This window comes from Hypanus sabinus, chromosome 27, assembly GCF_030144855.1.
Source record: "Hypanus sabinus isolate sHypSab1 chromosome 27, sHypSab1.hap1, whole genome shotgun sequence".
Lineage (NCBI taxonomy): Eukaryota > Metazoa > Chordata > Chondrichthyes > Myliobatiformes > Dasyatidae > Hypanus > Hypanus sabinus.
The window spans coordinates 31,941,496-31,957,647 of NC_082732.1; the positions used below are offsets into that span (position 1 = coordinate 31,941,496).

Consider the following 16,152-nt stretch of genomic DNA (forward strand, 5'->3'; position numbering starts at 1 on the left):
ACCTTCCTTTCCTCATCACTCCCTGCAGGTGCCGACTACTTGTTGGATACAGTTTTATAACTGCTGCACACTTCCTCACTCCTTGATATCTCTTTGCAGGCTGCAACTTCTCCGCTATTCCTCTGAAGGTGATAATGCTTTACCCTGGGTGTTCTCTCACAAGATGCTCAGTAACACCATTGGTCTCCTCAGCAATTTAGCAAGATGGAATCAAAAACACAAGAGTTTCTGCCGATGCTAAAAATCTACAGCAATACACACAAATGCTGCAGGAACTCAGCAGATCAGGCAGCATGTGGTTTCACTCCCTTCTTCTTCGACCCTTTACCTCTTCCACCTATCACCTCCCAACTTCTTACTTCATCCCCTCCCCCAACCACCCACCCACCTTCCCTATCGCCAGCTAGCTTGTACTCCTTTCCCTCTCCCCCTCCACCAACTTCTTACCCCCTTCCTTTCCAGTCCTGAAGAAGGGTCTTGGCTTGAAACACCGACTGTTTATTCATTTCCATAGATGCTGCCTGACCTACTGAGTACCTCCAGCATTTTGTGTGTGTTGCTTTGGATTTCCAGCATCTGCAGAATTTCTTGTGTTTATGATTTGCTACATGACCTGCTGATTTCCTCCAGCATTTTGTATGTGTAGCAAGGTGGAATGTTTTAAGCAATAAAGATCTGCAGGTTAGTACAGTGGTTCCACAGAAAGTGTTGATTTTTACAATTGCCTGTTCTTTCTCCTCAGTTGGTAGATTAGCTACAATCTGTTGTTGAGGTTATAGATTTTGTGTCTTGAAGTGCTTCATAGCCAATGAAATACAGTTGCTGTTGTGATATAGGGAACGGCCACTTTGTACATAGCAAGCTCACACAAATCCCAGCATGTGCCCAGTCAAGCTGTTTAGTTGGAAGACAAATGTTCTGTAAGTCACTAGGGAGAACTTCAATGCTCTTCTTCAAAATATTTCCATGGGATCTTTAATATCCAATAAAATAAAAAAGCTGAGAGCTTCACTTTAACGTCTCATTTGAAAGATCAAACTTTGTTTTTGTACCCAGGTACAGTGGCTTTGATGGTAGTGATTATAATTTGGAAAAGTAGGTTTAATGCATTTCTGTTCTGCTTCCTCTCTGGTGCTCATTGCCAACAAGTAGTTGATGCAAAGTGATTCCATTCATCTGAGGTTACCCTAAGGTCAACTCCCATCATTGAGAAGAACTAGTGTAAACCCACATGTGAACATTATTTGCCAATCCTGGCACCACAGGACTGAAAATGAAGTTACATATAATTTAAGGCAATCAAACAAGATCTATTAGTAATTGCCTTTGGCTGAGAGAAAGACTCACAATTTGTATTGTGGGAACATATTGGTCCTTAGACAAAGGATGTGTTCCAATTGGAAAAATATAGCATTTCCTGGGAACAGAAATACTATGCTCCAGTCAGTTTGATGTACATTAGAAAAAGGCAGGAAAAGCTTTTGTCCGTTTGGTTCTTTAACAGATGCCAGATATGTATTCCAACGAAGTGGCTTAGTTTCTCAGAATCAAACTAGAATCAGGTTTATTATCACTGACTTAAGTTGTGAAATTTATTGTTTTGCAGCAGCAGTACAATGCAAGACATAAAAATTACTTAAGTCACAGCAACACATAAACAGTGTAAAAGAGGAATAACAAGGTAGTGTTCATGAACGATTCAGAAAACTAATGGCAGAGGGGAAGAAGCTGTTCCTAAAATGCTGAGTGTGTGTCTTCAGGCTCCTGTATCTTGATGGTAGTAATAAGAAGAGGGGTTGTCCTCAGATAGTGAGGGTCCTGTAAGGTCCAGGGGGACATGCTCTCTTCTCGTTACTGCCATTGGGAAGGAAAGGCAGCAGCCACCTTTATGGTATCATAGCTTGTCAAAGTGGTTAGGATCTCAGATGCAGTTATAATTGGGCCCTACAGTAACTAATTTCATTATCATGATGGCTTAGCAATAGCAAGATTCCCTGGTGGAATTGCAGCACGTCCTCATTGAAATCATAATTATTTAACATGGGAACATACTTTTCTCACACTGTTGATTAGGATACCAGAGAGTGTTAGAGAACTCATGAGAGGAAGGAGAAATTCTGACTTGGCATCAGTGGAACTAATTCAGACTTATTCAGTCCAATCTTTGCAGGCTGTCAGCTTCTAGATTTGGCTTATAATGCAAACAGATAAAATATTAGTTCAATTTAGTGTGTGGCTTTCTTATCCCCTTTGTTAGGAATTTGTGAATTCAAGCCCATTTCAGGACATCAGCATTGATGCTGCATTGTTTCAAAGTCAAAAGTCAAAATAAATTTATTGTCTAACTATGTGTATGTCACCATGTACAGCCTTGAGAGTCACTTTCTTTTTGACATTTTCAGGGAAAAAAATACAGTAGAATGTATGAAAAACTATACATAAATAAACCTCCAAGAGGACCAGAACCTTGTGTCTTTCAGGCTCACATGTCTCAATGACCTGGAGGACTATACTGGCTGGAGTCAGGGCTTTATTCTTTGGCTCTTAATATAGTTACCTATGCCAAAAATATCGAAGTGTAGAGACCAGACTACGAATGGTTCACCAGTCTTGCAGGTTCAAGGGTTCAGCTCAGGATTAACAACCCTGACTGGTCAACAAAACTGTTAAGGAAACAGTAATGAAGAATCCTTCCATATCTGTGTGCAACAGTGGACAGACAGAGATGGAGGTCCTTCATTCCTGCCCTAAATGCCAGCAAGCATAACAGATAGTAAGTAAGTAAATGGTACATAAAGAAAGATTGACAAACAACCAATGGACAAAAGAAGGCAAATTGTGCAAATAAAAAATTACTGAGAACATGAGCTGTAGAGATCTTAAAAATAAGTCTCTAGGTAGTGGAATCAGTTCAGTGTTGAGGCGAGTGAAGTTACTCACTCTGGCATATGAGCCTGATGGTTGTAGGATAATAATAGCTCTTGAACGTGACAGTGTGGGATGTAAGGCTTCTGTACCTCCTGTCGATTGTAGTAGTGATTAGAGGGCATGGCTTGGATGGTGGGCAGCCTTGATGATGGATGGTGCTTTCTTGTAGCAGCACTCCTTGTAAATGGGCTCATTGGTGGGAAGGGTTTTGCATGTGATGGACTGGGCTGTATCCACCACTTTCTGTAGACTATTCTGTTCCTGAGCATTGGTATTTCTGTACCAGGCTGTGTTGTTTGGGTACAAAAGAGATAAATAAAGTGAACAATTCTGTATCTGGTAGCAAAGTGACATTTACTTGGTGGCATGAGCAGTGCAAGGTGAAATCTGCTAATCCAATGGTGGAAAAGAGCTTATAATGATAACTAATGAAGTGCAGGAAGCCCTCCATTTCTAGCCAACTTCCTTCCCTCTGCTGACCCTGAATAAAGCTCTTTAATCATCTCTTTACTGCTATGGGATTTTGCTGTGTTAATTACAAAGTAATGCTGAATGTTTTTGGACAAAGATTCAAAAACAATCCAGTAACTTGCTACCCGAAGTGTGACAAGATGATATAATAGTTCTTTCCTATATATCTCATTGGCTGCATGCATCTTTAGGGAATTAGACCAGCAGATTCCCCAGTCTATATTGCCTGAGACTCCAAGAAATGTGTTATTTCAGATTGTTAACTTGCAGATGATAAGTGTTTTAGTAGAGAGTAATTTGTGGAAAACATTTAACTACAGCTCTGAACTCAAAAACTACGTCTTAGGTAAGGTGCTATGGGAGGTTAATGGTGTCCTACCTTCCAATTCTTCAGGGAACTCACATACCCTAGCCTTGTTTTAATGACCTCTATTATCTAGTTCATCTGCTTTCTCTTTTATTATTCAGTCCTGTTTCTTCAAATAATCCACAGGAGACCCAATCTCGCCAGTGCATGTCATCTTCCCATCTGCAGCCCTCAATCCATGCAGGAGAGGGATTAGAGTTTGAACTGTGCGAACACTGGAATTCATAGGCAGCTTTCTCAGTTTAAAGTGAAGGTGTCCAGTCCTGCAGGGGAGCACTCAAAAAGAGTACTAAGACAAACCTGAATTTTAAAAATGTAAAGGTTATCTGGAAGTGGTAAAAAGTGAAAGAAGGTCAATTGCTTAATCTACATCGACAATGATGTGCATATAGAAAATTTCCTACCTCCAGACTAGCATGAGGTCACAAGTATTGTGAGCCCCTCTGCGAACAATAACTTAGGGTGTATTGTGGGTGAGACTTCCTCCCAAGTCACATCAAGTTTACTGTCATGTGCACAAGTACTGTGACATACAGGTACAATGACAAACTCACTTGCAGTGGCGTCACAGGCACGTAAGTTCAAATGCACAAAACACAAATTATACAAGACAGTGAGGAGAAGAAAAAGACTGTAAAACATCATCAGTGCATAAAAAGCACAATCAGAGATAAGAATGCTGTAGTGTAAGAGGTGATTCTATAGATGTTTAGTGGAGAGTATACTGACTGGCTGCATCACATCCTGGTATGGAAACAGCAATGCTTTTGAATGGAAAATCTTACAAAAAAATAGTAGTTACAGCTCAGTCCATCAGGGGTACAGCCTTTCCCACAAGTGAGCACATCTACACAAAACGCTGTTGCAGGAAAGCAGTATCCAACGCCTGGGACCCCACCCAGTACATTTTCTCTTCTCAATATAGAAGAAGGTACAGGAGCCTCAGGACTCACACCACCAGGTTCAGGAACAGTTATTACCCTCAACCATCAAGCTCTTGGACCAAAGGGAATAACTTCATTCAACGTCACTTGCCCCATCATTGAATGGTCCTCCCAACTTATGGACTCACTTTCAAAGATTCTTCATCTCATATTCTCAATATTTATTGCTTATTTATTATTTATTTCTGTATTTGCACTGTTCGTTGTCTTTTGCACTCTGGTTGAAAGCCCAAGTACAGTCTTTCATTGATTCTGTTGTAGTTATTATTCTATGGATTTATTGAGTAAATCTGCAAGAAAATTAATCTCAGGGTCGTATATGGTGACATTAATGTAGTTAAATAAATTTACACTGTTCCATTGCAGAAGTAGAATTAATGTTGTGCAGACAAGTTCAGGAACCTTATGGTTGTAGGAAATTAGCTATATAGGAATTAGTGGTGTGGGACATCAGGCTTCTGTACCTTCTGCCTGATAGTAGCAGCAAGAAGAGGGCATGACCTAGATGGTGGTGATCCCTGATAATAGATCCTCAATGGAATGACTTGATCTGTGTGAACAGTATGCAGAACAAGCTTTTCACTTATCTCGATACCTGTAATAATAACCAACGTCGCCTTGAGGCAGCACCTCAAGGAATCTGATAAGAGAGGAGAGTGGACCATGTAGATGATATTGATGGTGGGAAAGGCTGTGTCTGTGATGGACTGGCCTCTGTTCACTTCTCACTGCAGCCTCTTCTATTCCTGTTGGAATTGCTGTACCAGATCATAATTGAACCTGTCAGGATACCTTCAAACAGTGCATCTGCAGAAGTTTGTTAGAGAATTGGGTGATATTCCAAATCTCCTGAAGCCTCTAAGAGGCACCAGCACTCCTTATTCATGATTGTGTATGTTTACTAGATCCAGGACAGCTCATCTAAGATGTCAACATGTAGACATTTAAAGCTACTTACTCTCTCTACCTCTGATCCATCAAAGAGAACTGGTACATAGTCGTCCGACTTCCCCTTTCTGAAGTCAATGTTCAGCTGCTGCTACTTTACCACGCATTGAGTAAATTGTGCTCAAAAGTGATGACCCTTTGCAAGAAAGACCTGACCATCATAACATCAGTTGTTCTGAGAGTGGTCAAGAACCTCCCCTCTACCAGACAGAATAAAGGCAATGACTGGGTATGACACATCTGAGTAAAGCTCCACAATGTGTGATGAAGTAGTAGTTTTCTTATTTAGGGCTGAAAGGCCCTGCAGGCAGCATTGAGTGGATCAGCAGTATTGAATGCTGTATAGCTTTCTTTTGGGCTATTTTATTCCACCACCCCCCCACCTCCCAAGGTTGCCACTTTGTTAGCTGGGTATTATTTCCTTCCCTTTCTCCCATGGTCCACTGTTCTCTCCTAACAGATTCCTTCTTCTTCAGTTCTTCAACTTCTCCACCTATCGCTTTCCAATTTTTCACTTCGTCTTCCACCCTCACTTACCTATCTTCCCATTCACCTGGCTTCAACTATCACCTACCAACTTGGACTCCTTCCCTTCTCCCCACCTCCTTATCCTGGATTCTCCTCTCTTCCTTTCCAGTCCTGAAGAAAGTTCTCAGCCTAAAACAACAACTGCTTATTCCCTCCGTAGATGCTGCCTGACCTATTGAGTTCTTTCAACATTTTCTATGTATTACTCTGGATTTCCAGTATCTGAAAAATCTCTTGTGTTTATTATTATATCTGAGCTTCATTCATGTCTTTTCTGTTTATGAGCATCAGGAAAGGAATCAACTAAAGATAACCACAGCTGAGATTGATGCAGTCCCTATGTATCTTTTGCCACTTACATTTGGCAGCTTTATTTCCCCATTCTGCTGGACAGCCATTGGCCTGAACCTAACTCTTTCTATCTCTCTACCCGGAGACTGGCTGACTTGAGTGACAAATACTTTCCAAGTTATTTTCTGTTTGCCAACATCTGCAGTTTTTTCTGCTTTAATTTCATCCCCAGCACTCAACTGTTTCCATTACTCCCTTCACCATCTTCCTACCCAAAAACCTACAACTTCTGAGCACTGCTGGGAAGTGGAACTGAAACCACAATTTGGTGTGTCTACTCTAGCATTAAGGCTGATTTATACTTGTGCATCGCATCTATGCCGTAGGTACCACGTACCCTTCGCTGTAGGGTGACGTGCATCTCCCCAAAAAAGGTAATCCTGCGAGAGGACTCTCAAGTCCCTTTGCACATCAGATTTTTGGATTTATCCCCTTTTAGAAAAAAGTCTACTCTTTTATTTCTTCCAACACTTTCCGACACTGTATTCCATCTGTCATTTCTCTATCCATTCTCCTAATCTGTTTTCATCCTTCTGCAGCCTCCCTGCTTCTTCAACACATTCCACCCTTCCACCTATTTTTTTTATCATCTGAAAACTTGGCCACAAAACTATCAATAACATACAATGTAAAAAGGAGTAGTCCCAACACCAACCCCTGCGGCAGCCAATCAAAAAAGGCTCCCTTTATTCCCACTCTTGGTCTCCTGCCAATCAGCCTATGCTCTGTCTGTTAATATCTGTAGTGTGGTACCATGGGCTCTTATCTTGCTTCACGTGTGGCACCTTGTCAAAGCCCTTCTGAAAATCCAAGTACGCAACATCCCCGTTGTCTATCCTGCTTGTTATTTATAACCATATAACAATTACAGCACGGAAACAGGCCATCTCAGCCCTTCTAGTCTGTGCCAAATGCTTACTCTCACCTAGTCCCACTGATCCGCACTCAGCCCATCACCCTCCATTCCTTTCCTGTCCATATACCTATCCAATTTTACTTTAAATGACAATACCAAACCTGCCTCTACCACTTCTACTGGAAGCTCGTTCCACACAGCTACCACTCTCTGAGTAGAGAAATTCCCTCTCGTGTTACCCTTAAACTTTTGCCCCCTAACTCTCAACTCATGCCCTCAACCAATTCCAAAAGATTTGTCAGGCAAGATTTTCATTTAAGGAAGCCTTGCTGACTTTGGCCTATTTTATCATGTGCCTTCAAGTACCCCAGAACCTCATCCTTAACAATTAACTGCAACACCTTCCCAGTCACTGAGGTTAGGCTAACTGGCCTATCACTTCTTTTATTTTGCCTCCCTCCTTTCTTGAAGAGTGGAGTGACATCTGCAATTTTCCAGTCCTCCAGAACTGTGCCAGAATCTATTGATTCTTGAATGCCCCCACAATCTCTTCAGCTACGTCTTTCAGAACCCTGAGGTGTAGTCCATCTGATCTAGGTGACTTACCTACCTTCAGACCTTTCAGCTTCCCAAGCAATTTCACCCCAGTAATAGCAACTGTACTCACTGCTGCCCCGACACTCTCAAGCTTCTGACACACTGCCAGTGTTTTCCACTGTGAAGACAGATGCATAATACTTATTTAGTTCATCTGCCATTTCTTTGTTTCCCATTACTGCCTCTGCAGTCTAGTAGTCTTATATCTAATCTCACCACTCTTTTACTCTTTATATATCTGAAAAAAAAACTTTTGGTATCCCTTTCTGATATTATCAGCTAGCTTACCCTCATATTTCATCTTTTGCCTCCATATGGATTTTTTTTTAGTTGCCTTGTGTTTTTTTAAAAGCTTCCCAATCCTCCAACTTACCACTAATTTTTGCTCCATTATATGCCCTTTCTTTTGCTTTTACATTGGTTTTGACTTCTTGTGTCATCTTGCATTTTAATACTTCATCTTTGGAATGTATCTTTGCTGTGCCTTCCAAATTGCTCTCAGAAACTCCAGCCATTGCTGCTCCGCAGTCATCCCTGCTGGTGCCCCCTTCTAATCAACTTTGGCTAGCTCCTATCTCATGCCTCTGTAATTCTCTTTACTCCTTAATAATACTGATATGTCTGACTTTAGCTTCTCCCTCTCAAATTGCAGGGTGAATTCTAACATAATAAGGGTTCCTTTATCTTAAGATCTCTAATCAAATCCAGTTCATTACATAACACCCAATGTAGAGTAGCTAGTGGGCTTACCACAAGCTGCATAAAAAACTCATCTTGTAGGCATTCTACAAATTCTCTCTTTTGGGATCCAATTTTCCCAATCTACTGGCATATTGAAATCCCCATGACTATAGTAACATTGCCCTTTTGATATGCCTTTTCTATCTCCCACTTGTAGCCTACATCCTGGCTACTGTTCAGAGGTCTGTATTTAACTCCCATCAGAGTCTTGGTACCCATACAGTTTCCTAGAGGATATAGAGGATCCTACATCTTCTAATCCTATGTCACCTCTTTCTAAGGATTTTGATCTAATTATTTTTACCAACAGAGCCACACCACCTTCTTTGTCTACCTCCTGTCCTTTCGATACAATGTTTATCCTTTGAAGTTCAAACTCCTAACAATAATCTTCTTTGAGCTACAGCTCAGTGATGCCCATGTCATACCTGCCAATCTCTAACTGTGCGTCAAGATCATCTACCTTATTCCTGTGCATTCAAATATAACAACTTCAGTGCAGTATTCATTGCCCTTTTTGATTTTGCCCCCCCGTTACCATGCAACTCATCCCATTGACTGCAATTTTGCCCCATCATTTGCCTGTCCTTCCTGACAGTCTCACTGCACATTGCCTCTGCTTATTTATCAACTGCCACATCTTCAGTTCTATCCCTCTGGTTCCCATCCTCCTGCCAAGTTAGTTAAACCCTTCCCAACAGTTCAGCAAATCTGCACGCAACGATATTGGTCCTCTTGGGTTCAGGTGTAACTCATCCCTTTTGTACAGGTCATACTTTCCCCAGAAGAGATCCCAATGATCCAGAAATCTGAAACCCTGCCCCTGCACCAGTTCCTCAGCCACACATTCATCTGCTAGATCACTCTATTCTTACCTTCGCTAGCGTGTGGCACAGGCAGTAATCCAGTTCCTTAAATCATTCCCTGAGGAGCTGCAGCTTGGTGTGCCTGGTGCAGATGTGGTTATCCAGGAGGCTAGAGGTCTCCCAGAAATCCCACATCTCACACAAAGACTACAGCACAGTCCCTAGAGCCATTCTCACTGCTCTAACTATACATTTACAGATAAAGAATAACGAAGAAGAAACTTGATAGATACTTACCTCCAAATCCTGTTGAGCCTAAACCTCCACACTCTAACACTGGTCCACTCGTACAATGGCCACTCTGCTTGTCTCTATCTTATTTTGGATGACCCTACCAAGAGCTAAGCATCAAATGGCTGAACTCCAGATGGTATCGCTCTCTAGATCTCAGGATCTTTCCCCCATAATGAGGTTATAATCCTTGGATATGTTCTGTAGTGTAAATACATAGAGAAAGTACTGCTCACCTTTAATTATCTGATTATTTTGAATTTTTCATCCCTCACCTTACTATTCTTTACTGTGACAGAACTATCCTGGTAAAGAGATGGGAAATATGGCAGGAGCATGGATTAGGCCATAAACAACCTATAACTATTTATGCCCTATTATTAGACATCACATCTGTGAATTTTATGGTAATTGTCACACTGTACTCACCAGCCAGGGACTTCCTGATGATTTAGTGCCATTTTCAGATATCCTGTTCAGCTTATCAGCGTGTAATAATTGAGAGGGTAGTAAAAGTATAATTAATTGACATTTTGCTCCTGGAGAGGTCAGTTCCCTTGTCCTCATCCCTGCTGTTCTGAGTCGCGTCCTCTCGCCTATCTGAGAAAGGTGGGTGCCTGACCTTGGCCAGCAGCTTTAGTTATGAGTGTGTTAATTAAAAGAGACACATGGGGAGTTGCTTGCTGCTTCTTCTCTCTGTGACCTAGGCTTTAACTTTATACTACAAAGGGAAAAAAATCTGCATTATTCACTTGATCAGTGTGATGTGTTGTGCATTTCATTAACCCTGGGTCAGAGCAGGGCTAGGGAAATTTCTATCAGCTGAATACAGATTGTCACCAACACAATAGAGAAGAGGAAAACAAAATGCTCCTAACGTTTCTATTTCTCTCTTTTTAATGCCTTGTAATCAGGTTAAAATTATAAGCATTTGATGCTTCACTTGTTCAACTAATCATATCTGGAAAGGGCAACAGGGTTAAATCTTGGTGTATTGATTCCAGTTGAATTACTCACCACATTTACTGCCATGATTAACCAGGGTTATTGTAAGTTATACATGATTTCATTTTGCATACGTCAATGAGAGGACCTGAATATTTGTGGATTTCTGTTGCCCTCAGTCAGTACTGGGCTTTTTTGGGTCAAATTAAGGAAGCTTCATGGAGTTTCCAGCCCAAGGACATGGGTGAAGGTTGTTGGCAACAGCGAGCATTCAAACCTGGGCACATAATGGCTTAATATCTTGGCCATGTAATATCTCTGTGCAAAAAAAAATGTCAATCAGATCCAGCTCCAAATTCAGAAACAAGAAGCAGAGTGAATAAACAGGAAAAACTCCTACATCTCATGCCTCATAAAGTATGCACCCCTGCTCCATGTAACAGTTCCCTACCTGACATCTTGCCAACGTGAAGCACTCCTTGTTGGAGGTTGCCAGTTTAGTAAGAGTTTAGCAATGAAAACAAATGGAAACAAGTGACAATCATCTCTTCAATCAGTTGGACTCAATCAGTCAATTATTCAAAGCTGGAGTCACCAGGCGTTCGCTCAAGCTGAGTCCACCATTGGATCACTTGAATCTGGGTTCACTAGTAGATTACTCAAACCTGGGTTCACCAGTCAATCTCTCAACCCTGGGTTCACCAGTCAATCACTCGAGCCTGGGTTCAGCAAATGACCACCCAAAGCTCATTTCCTCAGTTGTTCACATGAAGCTCAGTTCAGCAGTGCTTGCTTAAAGCTGGGTTCATCAGTCAATTGTTTGAAGCCTGATTTATCAGTTGGTCATTCTAAGTGGGTTCAACAGTCAATTATATTAGGCAAGTCTCAGGTGGGCTGTGAGGCGGACTAAACAATTCACTAAGTTAGCATTCTATTCTTCCACCTAGCAACCTACTTCTGAACCAATCTGTGGACACAGCTGGTGTGAGAAATGGATTCTACAGCACTTTAATAAGGCTAGAAGACAACATATATTTGCATGGCAATGATGTAGCCACTGTAAGATAGAATAGTTAGAACCTGCATCAAAAGACTGCTGCTCACTGCTTAGCTTTACACTGGGCTGGAACCTGCTTGAAGCACCTCTCAATCTTCCTCTTTACTGAGCTGTTTGGAGTTGGGTGACAGACAGCCTATTGATTACTTGGTTCTTCCTCAGTTTGCGTTTGCAGTATGGCTTGATGCTCATACAGTGACCAGAAATGATGTTTGAAAATTCCTGGGGGTGAGCATATGCCTAACACTCAAAGATGCAGCTGGGTATTAGGGAGTAAATTATTAACTTTTTAAAAAATGCAATAGATCAGTTTGAAGTTGTGTATTTTTATTGTCTCACAATTCATCCTGGTAGACTAGCTGACAAAGTCTTGCACAGAGAAGCTGGATCTGGTTGCTCGGAGGGGCATAAGCTAATATGACTGTAAAAAATGGAGCACAAAGGAACTGGCAAAGGTGCAAACCACAGGAAACTAATGTACACTATCAGAATCAGGCTTATTATCACTGGCATGTGTTGTGAAATTTGTTAACTTAGCAGCAGCAGTACAATGCAATACAGAATAATATAGAAAGAAAAATAAATCAGTTACATTAAGTATGTATATGTATATTAAATAGATTAAAATAATGCAGAACAAAAATAATATATATTAAGAAAGTGAGGTAGTGTTCATGGGTTCAATGACCATTTAGGAATCATATGGTAGAGGGGAAGAAGCTGTTCCTGAATCACTGAGTGTGTGCCTCCAGGCTTCTGTACCTCCTACCTGAAGGTAACAATGAGAAGAGGGCATGTCCTGGGCTCCTTAATAATGGACACCATCTTTCTGAGGCGTCGCTCCTTGAAGATGACTTGGACGCTACGGAGGCTAGTACCCAAGATGGAGCTGACTAATTTTACAACTCTCTGTAGCTTCTTTCGTTCCTGTGCAGTAGCCCCCCCACCCCATACCAGACAGTGATGCAGCCTGCCAGAATGCTCTCCTCTATAGGTTTTCAAGTGTTTTAGGTGACAAACCAAATCTTTTCAAACTCCTTTTCTTTATCAATCTTTTTATTAGTTAAATAAAAGAGTACATATATATATTTGTATATAAACAAGAGGAGAATTATCTCAAATATCTATATCAATAACAATTAATATAAAAGGTAAAATAATCATTATCAAGATTCAGTTTCAGTTTATTGTCATTTAGAAACCACAAATGCAATGCAGTTAAAAAATGAGACAATGTTCCTCCAGAATGATATCACAAAAGCACATGACAAAACAGACTACACCAGAAAATCCACATAATGGTTGGCAATCCCCAATCCAGTGTCCGGAGAGGCTGCTGCATATTAATATCGTGCTACCATCTTAGCACGTTTCCCGGAAAGAAGCCCCAATCCCACCAGACAAAACAAGACCAAAAACTAAAGCTACAAGACCTGCTCAAAATCACATAGTTACAACATATAGTTACAACAGTGCAAATAATAGCATAATTGATTAAAAAAAAACAGACCATGGGCATAGTCCATAGTCCAAAGATGTTAAAAGACTATAAGTTCAAAAGAAGCCACCACACAGTTTCCACAAGTCCTCAGGGTCCCCGACAGACTCGTTGTCCCATGCAGGCGGCAGAAGGGAATACCCCCGCTATGGACTTCCACGGCGCCGCCCGACTCACCCTCGCAGACGCAGCACACAGTGAAAGCTCCATCGAACCCAGCCTCGCAGACATATACGTATGTATATCATACATAGTATTAATCTAATAGTATGTAATAAAGAAAAAGGTAATTGATTCTCCTCTTATCCATATAAAGAAGAAAAAAGATAAAGAAACTTTTATAATTATAATATACACGGAAAACCCACAAAACAAAAATAAACAACAAAAGAAGAGAGAAAAAATAAGAAATAGGCAGCTCAAACTGAGAGTGAAAGCAAGAAAAAAGAAAAACTTTCTGATCAAATCCAACACTTCGAGAAGGTAACTGGAAGAGCCATAAATCAAAGCATATGAAAATATTGAATAAATGGTTGCCAGTCTTTTCAAACTCCTAATGAAATATAGCCATTGTCTTGCCTTCTTTATAGTTGCATCAGTAGGTCGGGACCAGGTTTTTAAGGTAGAGAAAGGTTTTCAATGGTAAGATCAACTTTATAATCCAATTGTCATTGGTCCCTACACTGCACTGCAACCCAGCACACTACGAATGTGGCCATTGTTTACACATCAACCTAGTGAAGCTGGCAAGCCTTTGGTTCATAAGGGACATTTTCCTTATGCTACCCTGACAACAGCAGGAAGTGAAACTGTTCTCTCCCTAGTTCTCCAGCAGAGTCCGACATGCTGACTACAACATTCCTGATGCTGATTGGTCCTAGCGGCTGTTCCTACTCTGAAGGGTCAGAGCCTAAACCAGCTACTACCTTCATGACCATCTAGGATAATATCTTCGAAATTATGAAATGCTGGAAACCTGCTGCAACTTAGGTAGCATTTTTGGAAAGAGAAACAGAGTTAATGTTTCAGGTTGACGACCCATAATCAGTTTTCCAGCATCTGCCATTTTTTGATTTTCACTTTTCAAATTCTGGCCTGGGATCTTTTAACTACCTGACAGGGAGGATGTTTCAACCATTATTTCTCAGGATCGCATTTTTCTTTAGAAAAATAGAGATGACTGTTATGTGATGAGGAAGTTTCTGGCACAGTTGTAGAGATCGGGTTAAATTTGAGTTGAGTGAGGTGACATTGCCAGCATGCTATTTTCTGACCTCCCCCAAAGGTAAAATAATGAATTGTCAAATAGAACTTACTACCCACTCAAAATTAATTAATTCATTCAGCTGTTATATTAATGCATCTAATAGTTAGTGGTTTTGCATTGAATCCTAAGAGTTCACACAGATTAGTAGACACAGTACATTGTCTAAGCACTGAATGTGATGAGGGTAACAATTCTGCAATATATTTATCAAAGAAAGCAAATATGTAGCCAAGAGAGGCATTTTTATTAACATATTTTTCTTCTGAAAGTATTGGATTAGAAATTTTATTGTTTATCTCAAAATTTACGTGAACTTCACAATAGAATAGATTTTTTTCAGTAAGATGATCAGATGCACAGAGCATCATTTACAAAGCTAGCAAAATTACTTTTGGGCCCTCTGCACACGTGACATTACAGCACATAGAGGTGCCTAGACTTGTGGAGTAGCATCCAGCAATATGCTCTCTGTTGCAGTCTCCAGATATACATTTGGGAATCATTGGGAAAGAGGAAGGAACACGATACCTGGGTATTGTGTATGATTCATTGATCCCACAAAACGTATATCACCTTTCAGTTTTCTGTTTACCTTTGATCCCACTACACCTTGCTGTTGTCTGTTTTGCACCACTCATTGTCTCAACATCCCCCTCCCCCCACTTGATCACAAACCAGAACATCAGTCACCAACATCACTTTGTAAGGTCTGCTCTATTGTTCATAATACCTTACCCCCACTATACATAACTGGTTTAATAAACCTTTCTGAGGCTACTAACTCTTATTGAGTACAGTACCACAAGAAGAAGCGTGCTCTTAGTGCCTCTGTCATTAGGGAGTTTGGACTATGTAAGCTATAGTGAGCTGAATAAAATGATTATATTTTCTCTCAACTAACTTGTGCTGTCAACTTTGTATGGTATTGTTCAATACCAGGTGGGTCACTTTCCTATTGAACAATCTGCAAAATTTGCTGAGTTTATCATTTCCTCTGTTCAAGCCTTTAAATGAAACATCATGCACATAGGTGATGGGCTTGTAGCCAGACTCCAAAAGTTGAAGGCTTAAATTCCTCGATCCTACACCCTCTGTACAATGAATCTAAGTCAGAGAATTTTAATGGTTGTACTTTATTATGTCACATGTGAACATGGCCGGAATAAAAGAATAATCTCACCAGAGAAATCTGTATCTCTTCTGAAGGAGTTTATTGTAAGTTGTTCAGAAATGAGTTTTAGATTCATAATAGTCCTCAGCTCGATTTCCCAGTCTGCATTGAGTTATCTGGATTATAAAACCTTAGCTCACTGGTCCCTTTGCCTAAGGCTTTGGGCTCAATCCATATAATTTATACTGGCACTCTTAATGAAGTACCGAGGGAATGCTGCACCAAGCAGCTTGCTGTCATTTGAAAGCAACTTTAAACTGAGTTCTCTGCTCTCTTAGGTATAAGATCCCTCTACACTACTTCAGGAACAAAGCAGAGTGATTCACTTCAGATTCCTGGCTAACATTTATCTCTCAACCATTCTTAAAAGTAGATACTTCATCATT

At 40.7% G+C, this 16,152-nt stretch overlaps 1 protein-coding gene and 1 long non-coding RNA gene across 5 annotated transcripts in view; one reads left to right on the top strand and one right to left on the bottom strand.

The window, feature by feature from the left end:
* Positions 1-16,152, top strand: part of LOC132382195 (MORN repeat-containing protein 1-like) — a 234,485-nt gene that overhangs the window by 147,364 nt on the left and 70,969 nt on the right. The gene's annotated exons all lie outside the window — the stretch shown is intronic.
* The window catches only part of LOC132382196 (uncharacterized), a 125,468-nt gene continuing 122,418 nt past the window's right edge, over positions 13,103-16,152 (bottom strand). Inside the window, exon 3 of the long non-coding RNA XR_009508227.1 lies at positions 13,103-13,589. This is a non-coding gene — a long non-coding RNA (uncharacterized LOC132382196). The remainder of the gene's footprint in view (positions 13,590-16,152) is intronic.